Source organism: Paramormyrops kingsleyae, chromosome 1 (assembly GCF_048594095.1).
Source record: "Paramormyrops kingsleyae isolate MSU_618 chromosome 1, PKINGS_0.4, whole genome shotgun sequence".
Classification (NCBI taxonomy): Eukaryota; Metazoa; Chordata; class Actinopteri; order Osteoglossiformes; family Mormyridae; genus Paramormyrops; species Paramormyrops kingsleyae.
This window is the reverse complement of record NC_132797.1, coordinates 56,194,931-56,217,673: the sequence shown is the minus strand read 5'-3', so window position 1 is coordinate 56,217,673 and position 22,743 is coordinate 56,194,931.

Below are 22,743 nucleotides of genomic sequence, written 5' to 3'. Positions count from 1 at the left end.
AGTTCGACCTACCATTATAGGAAAATGTGTTTACGTGAAGAAATCATGACAAACTAATACGAAATGAAAATTTCATTATAACTTGAAATTCTGAGTTCATTTCATGAAACCTGCGCTTCTCCCATAATAGTTCGACCTACCAATATAGGAAAATGTGTTTACGTGAAGAAATCATGACAAACTAACACGAAATGAAGATTTCATTATAACTTGAAATTCTGAGTTCATTTCATGAAACCTGCGCTTCTCCCATAATAGTTCGACCTACCAATATAGGAAAATGTGTTCACGTGAAGAAATCATGACAAACTAACACGAAATGAAGATTTCATTATAACTTGAAATTCTGAGTTCATTTCATGAAACCTGAGCTTCCCCCATAAGAGTTCGACCTACCATTATAGGAAAATGTGTTCACGTGAAGAAATCATGACAAACTAATACGAAATGAAAATTTCATTATAACTTGAAATTCTGAGTTCATTTCATGAAACCTGCGCTTCCCCCATAAGAGTTCGACCTACCTTTATAGGAAAATGTGTTTCCGTGAAGAAATCATAAGAAACTAACACGAAATGAAGATTTAATTATAACTTGAAATTCTGAGTTCATTTCATGAAACCTGCGCTTCCCCTATAAGAGTTCGACCTACCATTATAGGAAAATGTGTTTACGTGAAGAAATCATGACAAACTAACACGAAATGAAGATTTCATTATAACTTGAAATTCTGAGTTCATTTCATGAAACCTGCCCTTCTCCCATAAGAGTTCGACCTACCAATATAGGAAAATGTGTTTACGTGAAGAAATCATGACAAACTAACACGAAATGAAGATTTCATTATAACATGAAATTCTGAGTTCAACTCATGAAACCTGCGCTTCCCCTATAAGAGTTCGACCTACCATTATAGGAAAATGTGTTTACGTGAAGAAATCATGACAAACTAACACGAAATGAAGATTTCATTATAACTTGAAATTCTGAGTTCATTTCATGAAACCTGCCCTTCTCCCATAAGAGTTCGACCTACCAATATAGGAAAATGTGTTTAAGTGAAGAAATCATGACAAACTAACACGAAATGAAGATTTCATTATAACATGAAATTCTGAGTTCAACTCATGAAACCTGCGCTTCCCCTATAAGAGTTCGACCTACCATTATAGGAAAATGTGTTTACGTGAAGAAATCATGACAAACTAACACGAAATGAAGATTTCATTATAACTTGAAATTCTGAGTTCATTTCATGAAACCTGCCCTTCTCCCATAAGAGTTCGACCTACCAATATAGGACAATGTGTTTACGTGAAGAAATCATGACAAACTAACACGAAATGAAGATTTCATTGTAACTTGAAATTCTGAGTTCATTTCATGAAACCTGAGCTTCCCCCATAAGAGTTCGACCTACCATTATAGGAAAATGTGTTTACGTGAAGAAATCATGACAAACTAATACGAAATGAAAATTTCATTATAACTTGAAATTCTGAGTTCATTTCATGAAACCTGCGCTTCTCCCATAATAGTTCGACCTACCAATATAGGAAAATGTGTTTACGTGAAGAAATCATGACAAACTAACACGAAATGAAGATTTCATTATAACTTGAAATTCTGAGTTCATTTCATGAAACCTGCACTTCCCCTATAAGAGATCGACCTACCATTATAGGAAAATGTGTTTACGTGAAGAAATCATGACAAACTAACACGAAATGAAGATTTCATTATAACTTGAATTTCTGAGTTCATTTCATGAAACCTGCGCTTCCCCTATAAGAGATCGACCTACCATTATAGGAAAATGTGTTTACGTGAAGAAATCATGACAAACTAACACGAAATGAAGATTTCATTATAACATGAAATTCTGAGTTCATTTCATGAAACCTGCGCTTCCCCTATATGAGTTCGACCTACCATTATAGGAAAATGTGTTTACGTGAAGAAATCATGACAAACTAACACGAAATGAAGATTTCATTATAACTTGAAATTCTGAGTTCATTTCATGAAACCTGAGCTTCCCCCATAAGAGTTCGACCTACCATTATAGGAAAATGTGTTTACGTGAAGAAATCATGACAAACTAATACGAAATGAAAATTTCATTATAACTTGAAATTCTGAGTTCATTTCATGAAACCTGCGCTTCTCCCATAATAGTTCGACCTACCAATATAGGAAAATGTGTCTACGTGAAGAAATCATGACAAACTAACACGAAATGAAGATTTCATTATAACTTGAAATTCTGAGTTCATTTCATGAAACCTGCGCTTCCCCTATAAGAGATCGACCTACCATTATAGGAAAATGTGTTTACGTGAAGAAATCATGACAAACTAATACGAAATGAAAATTTCATTATAACTTGAAATTCTGAGTTCATTTCATGAAACCTGCGCTTCCCCCATAATAGTTCGACCTACCATTATAGGAAAATGTGTTTTCGTGAAGAAATCATGACAAACTAACACGAAATGAAGATTTCACTATAACTTGAAATTCTGAGTTCATTTCATGAAACCTGCGCTTCCCCCATAAGAGTTCGACCTACCATTATAGGAAAATGTGTTTTCGTGAAGAAATCATGACAAACTAACACGAAATGAAGATTTCATTGTAACTTGAAATTCTGAGTTCATTTCATGAAACCTGCGCTTCCCCCATAAGAGTTCGATCTACCTTTATAGGAAAATGTGTTTTCGTGAAGAAATCATAAGAAACTAACACGAAATGAAGATTTCATTATAACTTGAAATTCTGAGTTCATTTCATGAAACCTGCGCTTCCCCTAAAGAGTTCGACCTACCATTATAGGAAAATGTGTTTACGTGAAGAAATCATGACAAACTAATACGAAATGAAGATTTCATTATAACTTGAAATTCTGAGTTCATTTCATGAAACCTGCGCTTCCCCTATAAGAGTTCGACCTACCATTATAGGAAAATGTGTTTACGTGAAGAAATCATGACAAACTAACACGAAATGAAGATTTCATTATAACTTGAAATTCTGAGTTCATTTCATGAAACCTGCGCTTCCCCTATAAGAGTTCGACCTACCATTATAGGAAAATGTGTTTACGTGAAGAAATCATGACAAACTAACACGAAATGAAGACTTCATTATAACTTGAAATTCTGAGTTCATTTCATGAAACCTGCGCTTCCCCCATAAGAGTTCGACCTACCATTATAGGAAAATGTGTTTACGTGAAGAAATCATGACAAACTAATACGAAATGAAAATTTCATTATAACTTGAAATTCTGAGTTCATTTCATGAAACCTGCGCTTCCCCTATAAGAGATCGACCTACCTTTATAGGAAAATGTGTTTTCGTGAAGAAATCATAACAAACTAACACGAAATGAAGATTTCATTATAACTTGAAATTCTGAGTTCATTTCATGAAACCTGCGCTTCCCCTATAAGAGATCGACCTACCTTTATAGGAAAATGTGTTTTCGTGAAGAAATCATAACAAACTAACACGAAATGAAGATTTCATTATAACATGAAATTCTGAGTTCATCTCATGAAACCTGCGCTTCCCCTATAAGAGTTCGACCTACCATTATAGGAAAATGTGTTTACGTGAAGAAATCATGACAAACTAACACGAAATGAAGATTTCATTATAATTTGAAATTCTGAGTTCATTTCATGAAACCTGCGCTTCCCCCATAAGAGTTCGACCTACCAATATAGGAAAAATGTGTTTACGTGAAGAAATCATAACAAACTAACACGAAATGAATATTTCATTATAACTTGAAATTCTGAGTTCATTTCATGAAACCTGCGCTTCCCCTAAAGAGTTCGACCTACCATTATAGGAAAATGTGTTTACGTGAAGAAATCATGACAAACTAATACGAAATGAAGATTTCATTATAACTTGAACTTCTGAGTTCATTTCATGAAACCTGCCCTTCTCCCATAAGAGTTCGACCTACCAATATAGGAAAATGTGTTTACGTGAAGAAATCATGACAAACTAACACGAAATGAAGATTTCATTATAACATGAAATACTGAGTTCAACTCATGAAACCTGCGCTTCCCCTATAAGAGTTCGACCTACCATTATAGGAAAATGTGTTTACGTGAAGAAATCATGACAAACTAACACGAAATGAAGATTTCATTATAACATGAAATTCTGAGTTCATCTCATGAAACCTGCGCTTCCCCTATAAGAGTTCGACCTACCATTATAGGAAAATGTGTTTACGTGAAGAAATCATGACAAACTAACACGAAATGAAGATTTCATTATAACTTGAAATTCTGAGTTCATTTCATGAAACCTGCGCTTCCCCCATAAGAGTTCGACCTACCTTTATAGGAAAAATGTGTTTACGTGAAGAAATCAAAAGAAACTAACACGAAATGAAGATTTCATTATAACTTGAAATTCTGAGTTCATTTCATGAAACCTGCGCTTCCCGTATAAGAGATTGACCTACCTTTATAGGAAAATGTGTTTTCATGAAGAAATCAAAAGAAACTAACACGAAATGAAGATTTCATTATAACTTGAAATTCTGAGTTCATTTCATGAAACCTGCGCTTCCCCTATAAAAGTTCGACCTACCATTATAGGAAAATGTGTTTTCGTGAAGAAATCATGACAAACTAACACGAAATGAAGATTTCATTATAACATGAAATTCTGAGTTCATCTCATGAAACCTGCGCTTCCCCTATAAGAGTTCGACCTACCATTATAGGAAAATGTGTTTACGTGAAGAAATCATGACAAACTAACACGAAATGAAGATTTCATTATAACTTGAAATTCTGAGTTCATTTCATGAAACCTGCGCTTCCCCCATAAGAGTTCGACCTACCAATATAGGAAAAATGTGTTTACGTGAAGAAATCATAACAAACTAACACGAAATGAATATTTCATTATAACTTGAAATTCTGAGTTCATTTCATGAAACCTGCGCTTCCCCTAAAGAGTTCGACCTACCATTATAGGAAAATGTGTTTACGTGAAGAAATCATGACAAACTAATACGAAATGAAGATTTCATTATAACTTGAACTTCTGAGTTCATTTCATGAAACCTGCCCTTCTCCCATAAGAGTTCGACCTACCAATATAGGAAAATGTGTTTACGTGAAGAAATCATGACAAACTAACACGAAATGAAGATTTCATTATAACATGAAATACTGAGTTCAACTCATGAAACCTGCGCTTCCCCTATAAGAGTTCGACCTACCATTATAGGAAAATGTGTTTACGTGAAGAAATCATGACAAACTAACACGAAATGAAGATTTCATTATAACATGAAATTCTGAGTTCATCTCATGAAACCTGCGCTTCCCCTATAAGAGTTCGACCTACCATTATAGGAAAATGTGTTTACGTGAAGAAATCATGACAAACTAACACGAAATGAAGATTTCATTATAACTTGAAATTCTGAGTTCATTTCATGAAACCTGCGCTTCCCCCATAAGAGTTCGACCTACCTTTATAGGAAAAATGTGTTTACGTGAAGAAATCAAAAGAAACTAACACGAAATGAAGATTTCATTATAACTTGAAATTCTGAGTTCATTTCATGAAACCTGCGCTTCCCGTATAAGAGATTGACCTACCTTTATAGGAAAATGTGTTTTCATGAAGAAATCAAAAGAAACTAACACGAAATGAAGATTTCATTATAACTTGAAATTCTGAGTTCATTTCATGAAACCTGCGCTTCCCCTATAAAAGTTCGACCTACCATTATAGGAAAATGTGTTTTCGTGAAGAAATCATGACAAACTAACACGAAATGAAGATTTCATTATAACATGAAATTCTGAGTTCATCTCATGAAACCTGCGCTTCCCCTATAAGAGTTCGACCTACCATTATAGGAAAATGTGTTTACGTGAAGAAATCATGACAAACTAACACGAAATGAAGATTTCATTATAACTTGAAATTCTGAGTTCATTTCATGAAACCTGCGCTTCCCCCATAAGAGTTCGACCTACCAATATAGGAAAAATGTGTTTACGTGAAGAAATCATAACAAACTAACACGAAATGAATATTTCATTATAACTTGAAATTCTGAGTTCATTTCATGAAACCTGCGCTTCCCCTAAAGAGTTCGACCTACCATTATAGGAAAATGTGTTTACGTGAAGAAATCATGACAAACTAATACGAAATGAAGATTTCATTATAACTTGAACTTCTGAGTTCATTTCATGAAACCTGCCCTTCTCCCATAAGAGTTCGACCTACCAATATAGGAAAATGTGTTTACGTGAAGAAATCATGACAAACTAACACGAAATGAAGATTTCATTATAACATGAAATACTGAGTTCAACTCATGAAACCTGCGCTTCCCCTATAAGAGTTCGACCTACCATTATAGGAAAATGTGTTTACGTGAAGAAATCATGACAAACTAACACGAAATGAAGATTTCATTATAACTTGAAATTCTGAGTTCATTTCATGAAACCTGCCCTTCTCCCATAAGAGTTCGACCTACCAATATAGGAAAATGTGTTTACGTGAAGAAATCATGACAAACTAACACGAAATGAAGATTTCATTATAACATGAAATTCTGAGTTCAACTCATGAAACCTGCGCTTCCCCTATAAGAGTTCGACCTACCATTATAGGAAAATGTGTTTACGTGAAGAAATCATGACAAACTAACACGAAATGAAGATTTCATTATAACTTGAAATTCTGAGTTCATTTCATGAAACCTGCCCTTCTCCCATAAGAGTTCGACCTACCAATATAGGAAAATGTGTTTACGTGAAGAAATCATGACAAACTAACACGAAATGAAGATTTCATTATAACTTGAAATTCTGAGTTCATTTCATGAAACCTGAGCTTCCCCCATAAGAGTTCGACCTACCATTATAGGAAAATGTGTTTACGTGAAGAAATCATGACAAACTAATACGAAATGAAAATTTCATTATAACTTGAAATTCTGAGTTCATTTCATGAAACCTGCGCTTCTCCCATAATAGTTCGACCTACCAATATAGGAAAATGTGTTTACGTGAAGAAATCATGACAAACTAACACGAAATGAAGATTTCATTATAACTTGAAATTCTGAGTTCATTTCATGAAACCTGCGCTTCTCCCATAATAGTTCGACCTACCAATATAGGAAAATGTGTTTACGTGAAGAAATCATGACAAACTAACACGAAATGAAGATTTCATTATAACTTGAAATTCTGAGTTCATTTCATGAAACCTGAGCTTCCCCCATAAGAGTTCGACCTACCATTATAGGAAAATGTGTTCACGTGAAGAAATCATGACAAACTAATACGAAATGAAAATTTCATTATAACTTGAAATTCTGAGTTCATTTCATGAAACCTGCGCTTCCCCCATAAGAGTTCGACCTACCTTTATAGGAAAATGTGTTTCCGTGAAGAAATCATAAGAAACTAACACGAAATGAAGATTTAATTATAACTTGAAATTCTGAGTTCATTTCATGAAACCTGCGCTTCCCCTATAAGAGTTCGACCTACCATTATAGGAAAATGTGTTTACGTGAAGAAATCATGACAAACTAACACGAAATGAAGATTTCATTATAACTTGAAATTCTGAGTTCATTTCATGAAACCTGCCCTTCTCCCATAAGAGTTCGACCTACCAATATAGGAAAATGTGTTTACGTGAAGAAATCATGACAAACTAACACGAAATGAAGATTTCATTATAACATGAAATTCTGAGTTCAACTCATGAAACCTGCGCTTCCCCTATAAGAGTTCGACCTACCATTATAGGAAAATGTGTTTACGTGAAGAAATCATGACAAACTAACACGAAATGAAGATTTCATTATAACTTGAAATTCTGAGTTCATTTCATGAAACCTGCCCTTCTCCCATAAGAGTTCGACCTACCAATATAGGAAAATGTGTTTACGTGAAGAAATCATGACAAACTAACACGAAATGAAGATTTCATTATAACATGAAATTCTGAGTTCAACTCATGAAACCTGCGCTTCCCCTATAAGAGTTCGACCTACCATTATAGGAAAATGTGTTTACGTGAAGAAATCATGACAAACTAACACGAAATGAAGATTTCATTATAACTTGAAATTCTGAGTTCATTTCATGAAACCTGCCCTTCTCCCATAAGAGTTCGACCTACCAATATAGGACAATGTGTTTACGTGAAGAAATCATGACAAACTAACACGAAATGAAGATTTCATTGTAACTTGAAATTCTGAGTTCATTTCATGAAACCTGAGCTTCCCCCATAAGAGTTCGACCTACCATTATAGGAAAATGTGTTTACGTGAAGAAATCATGACAAACTAATACGAAATGAAAATTTCATTATAACTTGAAATTCTGAGTTCATTTCATGAAACCTGCGCTTCTCCCATAATAGTTCGACCTACCAATATAGGAAAATGTGTTTACGTGAAGAAATCATGACAAACTAACACGAAATGAAGATTTCATTATAACTTGAAATTCTGAGTTCATTTCATGAAACCTGCACTTCCCCTATAAGAGATCGACCTACCATTATAGGAAAATGTGTTTACGTGAAGAAATCATGACAAACTAACACGAAATGAAGATTTCATTATAACTTGAATTTCTGAGTTCATTTCATGAAACCTGCGCTTCCCCTATAAGAGATCGACCTACCATTATAGGAAAATGTGTTTACGTGAAGAAATCATGACAAACTAACACGAAATGAAGATTTCATTATAACATGAAATTCTGAGTTCATTTCATGAAACCTGCGCTTCCCCTATATGAGTTCGACCTACCATTATAGGAAAATGTGTTTACGTGAAGAAATCATGACAAACTAACACGAAATGAAGATTTCATTATAACTTGAAATTCTGAGTTCATTTCATGAAACCTGAGCTTCCCCCATAAGAGTTCGACCTACCATTATAGGAAAATGTGTTTACGTGAAGAAATCATGACAAACTAATACGAAATGAAAATTTCATTATAACTTGAAATTCTGAGTTCATTTCATGAAACCTGCGCTTCTCCCATAATAGTTCGACCTACCAATATAGGAAAATGTGTCTACGTGAAGAAATCATGACAAACTAACACGAAATGAAGATTTCATTATAACTTGAAATTCTGAGTTCATTTCATGAAACCTGCGCTTCCCCTATAAGAGATCGACCTACCATTATAGGAAAATGTGTTTACGTGAAGAAATCATGACAAACTAATACGAAATGAAAATTTCATTATAACTTGAAATTCTGAGTTCATTTCATGAAACCTGCGCTTCCCCCATAATAGTTCGACCTACCATTATAGGAAAATGTGTTTTCGTGAAGAAATCATGACAAACTAACACGAAATGAAGATTTCACTATAACTTGAAATTCTGAGTTCATTTCATGAAACCTGCGCTTCCCCCATAAGAGTTCGACCTACCATTATAGGAAAATGTGTTTTCGTGAAGAAATCATGACAAACTAACACGAAATGAAGATTTCATTGTAACTTGAAATTCTGAGTTCATTTCATGAAACCTGCGCTTCCCCCATAAGAGTTCGATCTACCTTTATAGGAAAATGTGTTTTCGTGAAGAAATCATAAGAAACTAACACGAAATGAAGATTTCATTATAACTTGAAATTCTGAGTTCATTTCATGAAACCTGCGCTTCCCCTAAAGAGTTCGACCTACCATTATAGGAAAATGTGTTTACGTGAAGAAATCATGACAAACTAATACGAAATGAAGATTTCATTATAACTTGAAATTCTGAGTTCATTTCATGAAACCTGCGCTTCCCCTATAAGAGTTCGACCTACCATTATAGGAAAATGTGTTTACGTGAAGAAATCATGACAAACTAACACGAAATGAAGATTTCATTATAACTTGAAATTCTGAGTTCATTTCATGAAACCTGCGCTTCCCCTATAAGAGTTCGACCTACCATTATAGGAAAATGTGTTTACGTGAAGAAATCATGACAAACTAACACGAAATGAAGACTTCATTATAACTTGAAATTCTGAGTTCATTTAATGAAACCTGCACTTCCCCTATAAGAGTTCGACCTACCATTATAGGAAAATGTGTTTACGTGAAGAAATCATGACAAACTAATACGAAATGAAAATTTCATTATAACTTGAAATTCTGAGTTCATTTCATGAAACCTGCGCTTCCCCCATAAGAGTTTGACCTACCTTTATAGGAAAAATGTGTTTACGTGAAGAAATCATAACAAACTAACACGAAATGAAGATTTCATTATAACTTGAAATTCTGAGTTCATTTCATGAAACCTGCGCTTCCCCTATAAGAGATCGACCTACCTTTATAGGAAAATGTGTTTTCGTGAAGAAATCATAACAAACTAACACGAAATGAAGATTTCATTATAACTTGAAATTCTGAGTTCATTTCATGAAACCTGCGCTTCCCCTATAAGAGATCGACCTACCTTTATAGGAAAATGTGTTTTCGTGAAGAAATCATAACAAACTAACACGAAATGAAGATTTCATTATAACTTGAAATTCTGAGTTCATTTCATGAAACCTGCGCTTCCCCTATAAGAGATCGACCTACCTTTATAGGAAAATGTGTTTTCGTGAAGAAATCATAACAAACTAACACGAAATGAAGATTTCATTATAACATGAAATTCTGAGTTCATCTCATGAAACCTGCGCTTCCCCTATAAGAGATCGACCTACCATTATAGGAAAATGTGTTTACGTGAAGAAATCATGACAAACTAACACGAAATGAAGATTTCATTATAATTTGAAATTCTGAGTTCATTTCATGAAACCTGCGCTTCCCCTAAAGAGTTCGACCTACCATTATAGGAAAATGTGTTTACGTGAAGAAATCATGACAAACTAATACGAAATGAAGATTTCATTATAACTTGAACTTCTGAGTTCATTTCATGAAACCTGCCCTTCTCCCATAAGAGTTCGACCTACCAATATAGGAAAATGTGTTTACGTGAAGAAATCATGACAAACTAACACGAAATGAAGATTTCATTATAACATGAAATACTGAGTTCAACTCATGAAACCTGCGCTTCCCCTATAAGAGTTCGACCTACCATTATAGGAAAATGTGTTTACGTGAAGAAATCATGACAAACTAACACGAAATGAAGATTTCATTATAGCTTGAAATTCTGAGTTCATTTCATGAAACCTGCCCTTCTCCCATAAGAGTTCGACCTACCAATATAGGAAAATGTGTTTACGTGAAGAAATCATGACAAACTAACACGAAATGAAGATTTCATTATAACATGAAATTCTGAGTTCAACTCATGAAACCTGCGCTTCCCCTATAAGAGTTCGACCTACCATTATAGGAAAATGTGTTTACGTGAAGAAATCATGACAAACTAACACGAAATGAAGATTTCATTATAACTTGAAATTCTGAGTTCATTTCATGAAACCTGCCCTTCTCCCATAAGAGTTCGACCAACCAATATAGGAAAATGTGTTTACGTGAAGAAATCATGACAAACTAACACGAAATGAAGATTTCATTATAACTTGAAATTCTGAGTTCATTTCATGAAACCTGAGCTTCCCCCATAAGAGTTCGACCTACCATTATAGGAAAATGTGTTTACGTGAAGAAATCATGACAAACTAATACGAAATGAAAATTTCATTATAACTTGAAATTCTGAGTTCATTTCATGAAACCTGCGCTTCTCCCATAATAGTTCGACCTACCAATATAGGAAAATGTGTTTACGTGAAGAAATCATGACAAACTAACACGAAATGAAGATTTCATTATAACTTGAAATTCTGAGTTCATTTCATGAAACCTGCACTTCCCCTATAAGAGATCGACCTACCATTATAGGAAAATGTGTTTACGTGAAGAAATCATGACAAACTAATACGAAATGAAGATTTCATTATAACTTGAACTTCTGAGTTCATTTCATGAAACCTGCCCTTCTCCCATAAGAGTTCGACCTACTTTATAGGAAAATGTGTTTTCGTGAAGAAATCATAAGAAACTAACACGAAATGAAGATTTAATTATAACTTGAAATTCTGAGTTCATTTCATGAAACCTGCGCTTGTCCCATAATAGTTCGACCTACCAATATAGGAAAATGTGTTTACGTGAAGAAATCATGACAAACTAACACGAAATGAAGATTTCATTATAACTTGAAATTCTGAGTTCATTTCATGAAACCTGAGCTTCCCCCATAAGAGTTCGACCTACCATTATAGGAAAATGTGTTTACGTGAAGAAATCATGACAAACTAATACGAAATGAAAATTTCATTATAACTTGAAATTCTGAGTTCATTTCATGAAACCTGCGCTTCCCCCATAAGAGTTCGACCTACCTTTATAGGAAAATGTGTTTCCGTGAAGAAATCATAAGAAACTAACACGAAATGAAGATTTAATTATAACTTGAAATTCTGAGTTCATTTCATGAAACCTGCGCTTCCCCTATAAGAGTTCGACCTACCATTATAGGAAAATGTGTTTACGTGAAGAAATCATGACAAACTAACACGAAATGAAGATTTCATTATAACTTGAAATTCTGAGTTCATTTCATGAAACCTGCCCTTCTCCCATAAGAGTTCGACCTACCAATATAGGAAAATGTGTTTACGTGAAGAAATCATGACAAACTAACACGAAATGAAGATTTCATTATAACATGAAATTCTGAGTTCAACTCATGAAACCTGCGCTTCCCCTATAAGAGTTCGACCTACCATTATAGGAAAATGTGTTTACGTGAAGAAATCATGACAAACTAACACGAAATGAAGATTTCATTATAACTTGAAATTCTGAGTTCATTTCATGAAACCTGCCCTTCTCCCATAAGAGTTCGACCTACCAATATAGGAAAATGTGTTTACGTGAAGAAATCATGACAAACTAACACGAAATGAAGATTTCATTATAACATGAAATTCGGAGTTCAACTCATGAAACCTGCGCTTCCCCTACAAGAGTTCGACCTACCATTATAGGAAAATGTGTTTACGTGAAGAAATCATGACAAACTAACACGAAATGAAGATTTCATTATAACTTGAAATTCTGAGTTCATTTCATGAAACCTGCCCTTCTCCCATAAGAGTTCGACCTACCAATATAGGAAAATGTGTTTACGTGAAGAAATCATGACAAACTAACACGAAATGAAGATTTCATTGTAACTTGAAATTCTGAGTTCATTTCATGAAACCTGAGCTTCCCCCATAAGAGTTCGACCTACCATTATAGGAAAATGTGTTTACGTGAAGAAATCATGACAAACTAATACGAAATGAAAATTTCATTATAACTTGAAATTCTGAGTTCATTTCATGAAACCTGCGCTTCTCCCATAATAGTTCGACCTACCAATATAGGAAAATGTGTTTACGTGAAGAAATCATGACAAACTAACACGAAATGAAGATTTCATTATAACTTGAAATTCTGAGTTCATTTCATGAAACCTGCACTTCCCCTATAAGAGATCGACCTACCATTATAGGAAAATGTGTTTACGTGAAGAAATCATGACAAACTAACACGAAATGAAGATTTCATTATAACTTGAATTTCTGAGTTCATTTCATGAAACCTGCGCTTCCCCTATGAGAGATCGACCTACCATTATAGGAAAATGTGTTTACGTGAAGAAATCATGACAAACTAACACGAAATGAAGATTTCATTATAACATGAAATTCTGAGTTCATTTCATGAAACCTGCGCTTCCCCTATATGAGTTCGACCTACCATTATAGGAAAATGTGTTTACGTGAAGAAATCATGACAAACTAACACGAAATGAAGATTTCATTATAACTTGAAATTCTGAGTTCATTTCATGAAACCTGAGCTTCCCCCATAAGAGTTCGACCTACCATTATAGGAAAATGTGTTTACGTGAAGATATCATAAGAAACTAACACGAAATGAAGATTTAATTATAACTTGAAATTCTGAGTTCATTTCATGAAACCTGCGCTTCTCCCATAATAGTTCGGACCTACCAATATAGGAAAATGTGTTTACGAGAAGAAATCATGACAAACTAACACGAAATGAAGATTTCATTATAACTTGAAATTCTGAGTTCATTTCATGAAACCTGCACTTCCCCTATAAGAGATCGACCTACCATTATAGGAAAATGTGTTTACGTGAAGAAATCATGACAAACTAACACGAAATGAAGATTTCATTATAACTTGAATTTCTGAGTTCATTTCATGAAACCTGCGCTTCCCCTATGAGAGATCGACCTACCATTATAGGAAAATGTGTTTACGTGAAGAAATCATGACAAACTAACACGAAATGAAGATTTCATTATAACATGAAATTCTGAGTTCATTTCATGAAACCTGCGCTTCCCCTATATGAGTTCGACCTACCATTATAGGAAAATGTGTTTACGTGAAGAAATCATGACAAACTAACACGAAATGAAGATTTCATTATAACTTGAAATTCTGAGTTCATTTCATGAAACCTGAGCTTCCCCCATAAGAGTTCGACCTACCATTATAGGAAAATGTGTTTACGTGAAGAAATCATGACAAACTAATACGAAATGAAAATTTCATTATAACTTGAAATTCTGAGTTCATTTCATGAAACCTGCGCTTCCCCCATAAGAGTTCGACCTACCTTTATAGGAAAATGTGTTTTCGTGAAGAAATCATAAGAAACTAACACGAAATGAAGATTTAATTATAACTTGAAATTCTGAGTTCATTTCATGAAACCTGCGCTTCTCCCATAATAGTTCGACCTACCAATATAGGAAAATGTGTTTACGTGAAGAAATCATGACAAACTAACACGAAATGAAGATTTCATTATAACTTGAAATTCTGAGTTCATTTCATGAAACCTGCGCTTCCCCTATAAGAGATCGACCTACCATTATAGGAAAATGTGTTTACGTGAAGAAATCATGACAAACTAATACGAAATGAAAATTTCATTATAACTTGAAATTCTGAGTTCATTTCATGAAACCTGCGCTTCCCCCATAATAGTTCGACCTACCATTATAGGAAAATGTGTTTTCGTGAAGAAATCATGACAAACTAACACGAAATGAAGATTTCACTATAACTTGAAATTCTGAGTTCATTTCATGAAACCTGCGCTTCCCCCATAAGAGTTCGACCTACCATTATAGGAAAATGTGTTTTCGTGAAGAAATCATGACAAACTAACACGAAATGAAGATTTCATTGTAACTTGAAATTCTGAGTTCATTTCATGAAACCTGCGCTTCCCCCATAAGAGTTCGATCTACCTTTATAGGAAAATGTGTTTTCGTGAAGAAATCATAAGAAACTAACACGAAATGAAGATTTCATTATAACTTGAAATTCTGAGTTCATTTCATGAAACCTGCGCTTCCCCTAAAGAGTTCGACCTACCATTATAGGAAAATGTGTTTACGTGAAGAAATCATGACAAACAAATACGAAATGAAGATTTAATTATAACTTGAAATTCTGAGTTCATTTCATGAAACCTGCGCTTCCCCTATAAGAGTTCGACCTACCATTGTAGGAAAATGTGTTTACGTGAAGAAATCATGACAAACTAACACGAAATGAAGATTTCATTATAACTTGAAATTCTGAGTTCATTTCATGAAACCTGCGCTTCCCCTATAAGAGTTCGACCTACCATTATAGGAAAATGTGTTTACGTGAAGAAATCATGACAAACTAACACGAAATGAAGACTTCATTATAACTTGAAATTCTGAGTTCATTTAATGAAACCTGCACTTCCCCTATAAGAGTTCGACCTACCATTATAGGAAAATGTGTTTACGTGAAGAAATCATGACAAACTAATACGAAATGAAAATTTCATTATAACTTGAAATTCTGAGTTCATTTCATGAAACCTGCGCTTCCCCCATAAGAGTTTGACCTACCTTTATAGGAAAAATGTGTTTACGTGAAGAAATCATAACAAACTACCACGAAATGAAGATTTCATTATAACTTGAAATTCTGAGTTCATTTCATGAAACCTGCGCTTCCCCTATAAGAGATCGACCTACCTTTATAGGAAAATGTGTTTTCGTGAAGAAATCATAACAAACTAACACGAAATGAAGATTTCATTATAACTTGAAATTCTGAGTTCATTTCATGAAACCTGCGCTTCCCCTATAAGAGATCGACCTACCTTTATAGGAAAATGTGTTTTCGTGAAGAAATCATAACAAACTAACACGAAATGAAGATTTCATTATAACTTGAAATTCTGAGTTCATTTCATGAAACCTGCGCTTCCCCCATAAGAGTTCGACCTACCTTTATAGGAAAAATGTGTTTACGTGAAGAAATCAAAAGAAACTAACACGAAATGAAGATTTCATTATAACTTGAAATTCTGAGTTCATTTCATGAAACCTGCGCTTCCCGTATAAGAGATTGACCTACCTTTATAGGAAAATGTGTTTTCATGAAGAAATCAAAAGAAACTAACACGAAATGAAGATTTCATTATAACTTGAAATTCTGAGTTCATTTCATGAAACCTGCGCTTCCCCTATAAAAGTTCGACCTACCATTATAGGAAAATGTGTTTTCGTGAAGAAATCATGACAAACTAACACGAAATGAAGATTTCATTATAACATGAAATTCTGAGTTCATCTCATGAAACCTGCGCTTCCCCTATAAGAGTTCGACCTACCATTATAGGAAAATGTGTTTACGTGAAGAAATCATGACAAACTAACACGAAATGAAGATTTCATTATAACTTGAAATTCTGAGTTCATTTCATGAAACCTGCGCTTCCCCCATAAGAGTTCGACCTACCAATATAGGAAAAATGTGTTTACGTGAAGAAATCATAACAAACTAACACGAAATTAGTATTTCATTATAACTTGAAATTCTGAGTTCATTTCATGAAACCTGCGCTTCCCCTAAAGAGTTCGACCTACCATTATAGGAAAATGTGTTTACGTGAAGAAATCATGACAAACTAATACGAAATGAAGATTTCATTATAACTTGAACTTCTGAGTTCATTTCATGAAACCTGCCCTTCTCCCATAAGAGTTCGACCTACCAATATAGGAAAATGTGTTTTCGTGAAGAAATCATAACAAACTAACACGAAATGAAGATTTCATTATAACTTGAAATTCTGAGTTCATTTCATGAAACCTGCGCTTCCCCTATAAGAGATCGACCTACCTTTATAGGAAAATGTGTTTTCGTGAAGAAATCATAACAAACTAACACGAAATGAAGATTTCATTATAACTTGAAATTCTGAGTTCATTTCATGAAACCTGCGCTTCCCCCATAAGAGTTCGACCTACCTTTATAGGAAAAATGTGTTTACGTGAAGAAATCAAAAGAAACTAACACGAAATGAAGATTTCATTATAACTTGAAATTCTGAGTTCATTTCATGAAACCTGCGCTTCCCGTATAAGAGATTGACCTACCTTTATAGGAAAATGTGTTTTCATGAAGAAATCAAAAGAAACTAACACGAAATGAAGATTTCATTATAACTTGAAATTCTGAGTTCATTTCATGAAACCTGCGCTTCCCCTATAAAAGTTCGACCTACCATTATAGGAAAATGTGTTTTCGTGAAGAAATCATGACAAACTAACACGAAATGAAGATTTCATTATAACATGAAATTCTGAGTTCATCTCATGAAACCTGCGCTTCCCCTATAAGAGTTCGACCTACCATTATAGGAAAATGTGTTTACGTGAAGAAATCATGACAAACTAACACGAAATGAAGATTTCATTATAACTTGAAATTCTGAGTTCATTTCATGAAACCTGCGCTTCCCCCATAAGAGTTCGACCTACCAATATAGGAAAAATGTGTTTACGTGAAGAAATCATAACAAACTAACACGAAATTAGTATTTCATTATAACTTGAAATTCTGAGTTCATTTCATGAAACCTGCGCTTCCCCTAAAGAGTTCGACCTACCATTATAGGAAAATGTGTTTACGTGAAGAAATCATGACAAACTAATACGAAATGAAGATTTCATTATAACTTGAACTTCTGAGTTCATTTCATGAAACCTGCCCTTCTCCCATAAGAGTTCGACCTACCAATATAGGAAAATGTGTTTACGTGAAGAAATCATGACAAACTAACACGAAATGAAGATTTCATTATAACATGAAATACTGAGTTCAACTCATGAAACCTGCGCTTCCCCTATAAGAGTTCGACCTACCATTATAGGAAAATGTGTTTACGTGAAGAAATCATGACAAACTAATACGAAATGAAGATTTCATTATAACTTGAAATTCTGAGTTCATTTCATGAAACCTGCCCTTCTCCCATAAGAGTTCGACCTACCAATATAGGAAAATGTGTTTACGTGAAGAAATCATGACAAACTAACACGAAATGAAGATTTCATTATAACTTGAAATTCTGAGTTCATTTCATGAAACCTGAGCTTCCCCCATAAGAGTTCGACCTACCATTATAGGAAAATGTGTTTACGTGAAGAAATCATGACAAACTAATACGAAATGAAAATTTCATTATAACTTGAAATTCTGAGTTCATTTCATGAAACCTGCGCTTCCCCCATAAGAGTTCGACCTACCTTTATAGGAAAATGTGTTTCCGTGAAGAAATCATAAGAAACTAACACGAAATGAAGATTTAATTATAACTTGAAATTCTGAGTTCATTTCATGAAACCTGCGCTTCCCCTATAAGAGTTCGACCTACCATTATAGGAAAATGTGTTTACGTGAAGAAATCATGACAAACTAACACGAAATAAAGATTTCATTATAACTTGAAATTCTGAGTTCATTTCATGAAACCTGCACTTCCCCCATAAGAGTTCGACCTACCAATATAGGAAAAATGTGTTTACGTGAAGAAATCATGACAAACTAACACGAAATGAAGATTTCATTATAACTTGAATTTCTGAGTTCATTTCATGAAACCTGCGCTTCCCCTATAAGAGATCGACCTACCATTATAGGAAAATGTGTTTACGTGAAGAAATCATGACAAACTAATACGAAATGAAAATTTCATTATAACTTGAAATTCTGAGTTCATTTCATGAAACCTGCGCTTCCCCCATAAGAGTTCGACCTACCATTATAGGAAAATGTGTTTTCGTGAAGAAATCATGACAAACTAACACGAAATGAAGATTTCATTATAACATGAAATTCTGAGTTCATCTCATGAAACCTGCGCTTCCCCTATAAGAGTTCGACCTACCATTATAGGAAAATGTGTTTACGTGAAGAAATCATGACAAACTAACACGAAATGAAGATTTCATTATAACTTGAAATTCTGAGTTCATTTCATGAAACCTGCGCTTCCCCCATAAGAGTTCGACCTACCAATATAGGAAAAATGTGTTTACGTGAAGAAATCATAACAAACTAACACGAAATGAATATTTCATTATAACTTGAAATTCTGAGTTCATTTCATGAAACCTGCGCTTCCCCTAAAGAGTTCGACCTACCATTATAGGAAAATGTGTTTACGTGAAGAAATCATGACAAACTAATACGAAATGAAGATTTCATTATAACTTGAACTTCTGAGTTCATTTCATGAAACCTGCCCTTCTCCCAAAAGAGTTCGACCTACCAATATAGGAAAATGTGTTTACGTGAAGAAATCATGACAAACAAACACGAAATGAAGATTTCATTATAACATGAAATACTGAGTTCAACTCATGAAACCTGCGCTTCCCCCATAAGAGTTCGACCTACCATTATAGGAAAATGTGTTTACGTGAAGAAATCATGACAAACTAATACGAAATGAAAATTTCATTATAACTTGAAATTCTGAGTTCATTTCATGAAACCTGCGCTTCTCCCATAATAGTTCGACCTACCAATATAGGAAAATGTGTTTACGTGAAGAAATCATGACAAACTAACACGAAATGAAGATTTCATTATAACTTGAAATTCTGAGTTCATTTCATGAAACCTGCACTTCCCCTATAAGAGATCGACCTACCATTATAGGAAAATGTGTTTACGTGAAGAAATCATGACAAACTAATACGAAATGAAGATTTCATTATAACTTGAACTTCTGAGTTCATTTCATGAAACCTGCCCTTCTCCCATAAGAGTTCGACCTACCTTTATAGGAAAATGTGTTTTCGTGAAGAAATCATAAGAAACTAACACGAAATGAAGATTTAATTATAACTTGAAATTCTGAGTTCATTTCATGAAACCTGCGCTTCTCCCATAATAGTTCGACCTACCAATATAGGAAAATGTGTTTACGTGAAGAAATCATGACAAACTAACACGAAATGAAGATTTCATTATAACTTGAAATTCTGAGTTCATTTCATGAAACCTGAGCTTCCCCCATAAGAGTTCGACCTACCATTATAGGAAAATGTGTTTACGTGAAGAAATCATGACAAACTAATACGAAATGAAAATTTCATTATAACTTGAAATTCTGAGTTCATTTCATGAAACCTGCGCTTCCCCCATAAGAGTTCGACCTACCTTTATAGGAAAATGTGTTTCCGTGAAGAAATCATAAGAAACTAACACGAAATGAAGATTTAATTATAACTTGAAATTCTGAGTTCATTTCATGAAACCTGCGCTTCCCCCATAAGAGTTCGACCTACCATTATAGGAAAATGTGTTTTCGTGAAGAAATCATGACAAACTAACACGAAATGAAGATTTCATTATAACATGAAATTCTGAGTTCATCTCATGAAACCTGCGCTTCCCCTATAAGAGTTCGACCTACCATTATAGGAAAATGTGTTTACGTGAAGAAATCATGACAAACTAACACGAAATGAAGATTTCATTATAACTTGAAATTCTGAGTTCATTTCATGAAACCTGCCCTTCTCCCATAAGAGTTCGACCTACCAATATAGGAAAATGTGTTTAAGTGAAGAAATCATGACAAACTAACACGAAATGAAGATTTCATTATAACATGAAATTCTGAGTTCAACTCATGAAACCTGCGCTTCCCCTATAAGAGTTCGACCTACCATTATAGGAAAATGTGTTTACGTGAAGAAATCATGACAAACTAACACGAAATGAAGATTTCATTATAACTTGAAATTCTGAGTTCATTTCATGAAACCTGCCCTTCTCCCATAAGAGTTCGACCTACCAATATAGGACAATGTGTTTACGTGAAGAAATCATGACAAACTAACACGAAATGAAGATTTCATTGTAACTTGAAATTCTGAGTTCATTTCATGAAACCTGAGCTTCCCCCATAAGAGTTCGACCTACCATTATAGGAAAATGTGTTTACGTGAAGAAATCATGACAAACTAATACGAAATGAAAATTTCATTATAACTTGAAATTCTGAGTTCATTTCATGAAACCTGCGCTTCTCCCATAATAGTTCGACCTACCAATATAGGAAAATGTGTTTACGTGAAGAAATCATGACAAACTAACACGAAATGAAGATTTCATTATAACTTGAAATTCTGAGTTCATTTCATGAAACCTGCACTTCCCCTATAAGAGATCGACCTACCATTATAGGAAAATGTGTTTACGTGAAGAAATCATGACAAACTAACACGAAATGAAGATTTCATTATAACTTGAATTTCTGAGTTCATTTCATGAAACCTGCGCTTCCCCTATAAGAGATCGACCTACCATTATAGGAAAATGTGTTTACGTGAAGAAATCATGACAAACTAACACGAAATGAAGATTTCATTATAACATGAAATTCTGAGTTCATTTCATGAAACCTGCGCTTCCCCTATATGAGTTCGACCTACCATTATAGGAAAATGTGTTTACGTGAAGAAATCATGACAAACTAACACGAAATGAAGATTTCATTATAACTTGAAATTCTGAGTTCATTTCATGAAACCTGAGCTTCCCCCATAAGAGTTCGACCTACCATTATAGGAAAATGTGTTTACGTGAAGAAATCATGACAAACTAATACGAAATGAAAATTTCATTATAACTTGAAATTCTGAGTTCATTTCATGAAACCTGCGCTTCTCCCATAATAGTTCGACCTACCAATATAGGAAAATGTGTCTACGTGAAGAAATCATGACAAACTAACACGAAATGAAGATTTCATTATAACTTGAAATTCTGAGTTCATTTCATGAAACCTGCGCTTCCCCTATAAGAGATCGACCTACCATTATAGGAAAATGTGTTTACGTGAAGAAATCATGACAAACTAATACGAAATGAAAATTTCATTATAACTTGAAATTCTGAGTTCATTTCATGAAACCTGCGCTTCCCCCATAATAGTTCGACCTACCATTATAGGAAAATGTGTTTTCGTGAAGAAATCATGACAAACTAACACGAAATGAAGATTTCACTATAACTTGAAATTCTGAGTTCATTTCATGAAACCTGCGCTTCCCCCATAAGAGTTCGACCTACCATTATAGGAAAATGTGTTTTCGTGAAGAAATCATGACAAACTAACACGAAATGAAGATTTCATTGTAACTTGAAATTCTGAGTTCATTTCATGAAACCTGCGCTTCCCCCATAAGAGTTCGATCTACCTTTATAGGAAAATGTGTTTTCGTGAAGAAATCATAAGAAACTAACACGAAATGAAGATTTCATTATAACTT